The following is a 2192-nucleotide window of genomic DNA, read 5'->3' on the forward strand; positions in this document are numbered from 1 at the left end:
GAGATGCATATCATTAGAAAGAGAATTTTCTCCCGATTCTAATGGTATGCATCTCGCAAAATTGACAAAAAATAGACTTACGACCATTCTCTGGGACGCTGGCGAGATCCGATACTATACGCAACCGCTCCGAGGTACGACCTTATACGCAGCCGCTCCGAGGTACGACCTTTTAGTTTTCAGGGGTCGGTTTGTGTAGTTGTTTCTGATTTTTAGACAGGGCAGTGGCGGACGGTGAGCAGTAGTAAACAAAGATAAGTTTTGAATTTAATATCTGTTATTTCATGTTTTGTGTGATACATCAGCGGTGTCATCAGTCTAAAAGGGTATTTTTGTTGCAGGAAAGTTATTGTGATTTTACATGCAGGAGTAGCATTCTTGATATTTAAGGAAACTTTGTAAATCTATGGATATCAACAGATGAGGAGAAGATATGAGACAATTGTTACATTTTATGATATTTGCAAAAGTAAGGGTAAGGAAATTCTGATAATTGTTGAAAGTTTAACTACTTGTTTTTGGAATCATGAAAAAGACACCACTTGGAATGTGAAAGTTTGGTTAAAAGTTATTACTTGAAGTACTAGAGTGCTAGGCTGTAGAGGTTCTACGGTTCTATGCAAAGTGTCTCAAAGTCAGAGGAATACAAATGGAAATGAACTAGATGAGCGTTTGTGCAAAATAATAATCTGAATTAATCTAAAGTATATTGATCAAAGAAAAATGACTGAAACATTTAAGAGATGGAGTGTATGTTTAATCATAATTGTGTGTAAGTGTTTTTGGAGTTGCCAAGAGTATGTGGTTCTTCACAATAATTTATCAGTTGTAAAATTTTGAAAGAGTATGTTAATACAATCTGAAATGATATGTAGTGATATGTCAAGTTTATAAGGTTTTCATAACCTATGAAAACAATATATATTGTTGAAACAAAATTTCTTGATATTGAAACTGTACGTAACAAATACTATTGAAAGTTAAATGATAGTGATTGACACGGAGTGTTTATTATGTTGTAAGTAGTGATAAATGCGTTTACACGGAAACAATGAATAATGATTTTGTGTTTTAGTGTTTGCTGTTGACAGACAGAATACAACATGGGAAGGAGAGTACAAATGTTCTAATTTGTGCTGAGTAAGGAGAAAACTGAATGAGTAATTACAGGTGTATGTGAGTATCATTAGTTCTAACCCCCAGGTCGGTTGATGATAATGGATTGAGCAAAAGTCACTACGTGACTAGGAAAGGTAAATATTAAACTTTCAAGGAAATAATGAATGAACATTTTTTTTTCTCATTTTTTTTTTTGGTAAATATCTGCATTGTTTATATCAGTTATTTATTGTGATACTGGTTGATTTGTTAAGTTCTAAATCACTATTTTGAAGTTGGAGAAGGTTATCTGTTATAGTCCTCTTGAGTTAAAATGTGAGTAATATTTTAAGAATTTCAGTGATTCTATTTGCGGAAAGTCTATAATTTCAGGAGGGGCCAGTCAGTAGGTATTTATGACTGCAAGGAGTGAGTAGAAAAATTTGTATGATAAGTAATGATTTTTATGATAATGGATACAGTCCAAATTTACTCATATTGGTAAAATCAACCAAGTAAGTTGTGTAGCTTAACTGAGTTGTGTTGCTTAACTTGAAATTAATGAGATAGTATTGTATAGTAATCAGATTTAAAGGGAAAAAGAAAATTTGGATCCAAAATGATACTGAAAGTTTTTTTTATTGGTCAAAAGGTTGCGAGTTCCAATTTTTAGCTTGAAATGTTTGTTTACAAATTTTAAATGAAAAGAAAGCAGAAGTTCTGCTTAGTGGAAATTTCACAAATAGTTGTTTAACATAAAGCATAAAGTAAAAACTGTTTTAAAGGTTTTCAGCATGGTTAGTTAGAGAAAGTTTTACAAAGTACAAGATTGATATTTATTACTATGCATATGGAATCATTTATGTAACGATACTGGTTTTTTTTTGTTAACTGTGAAGGCTATATAGCTCCCTTGATTGTTGTTGTTGCAATGTTGTGCATGATTCAGGAGGGGAAGTGATAGAGAATCATTGACAAAATTGCAAGGGTTTACAGGTGTTTACAGGTGAAAACTAGAAGTTCAGTCTAGTTCAGTCTGTGAGTGGAGTGAAAACAAGTGTGCATTGAGTAAAATTGTTGAAAAAGACATTGAA

Source organism: Frankliniella occidentalis, unplaced genomic scaffold (genome assembly GCF_000697945.3).
Source record: "Frankliniella occidentalis isolate FOCC.00 unplaced genomic scaffold, Focc_3.1 Scaffold165, whole genome shotgun sequence".
Lineage (NCBI taxonomy): Eukaryota > Metazoa > Arthropoda > Insecta > Thysanoptera > Thripidae > Frankliniella > Frankliniella occidentalis.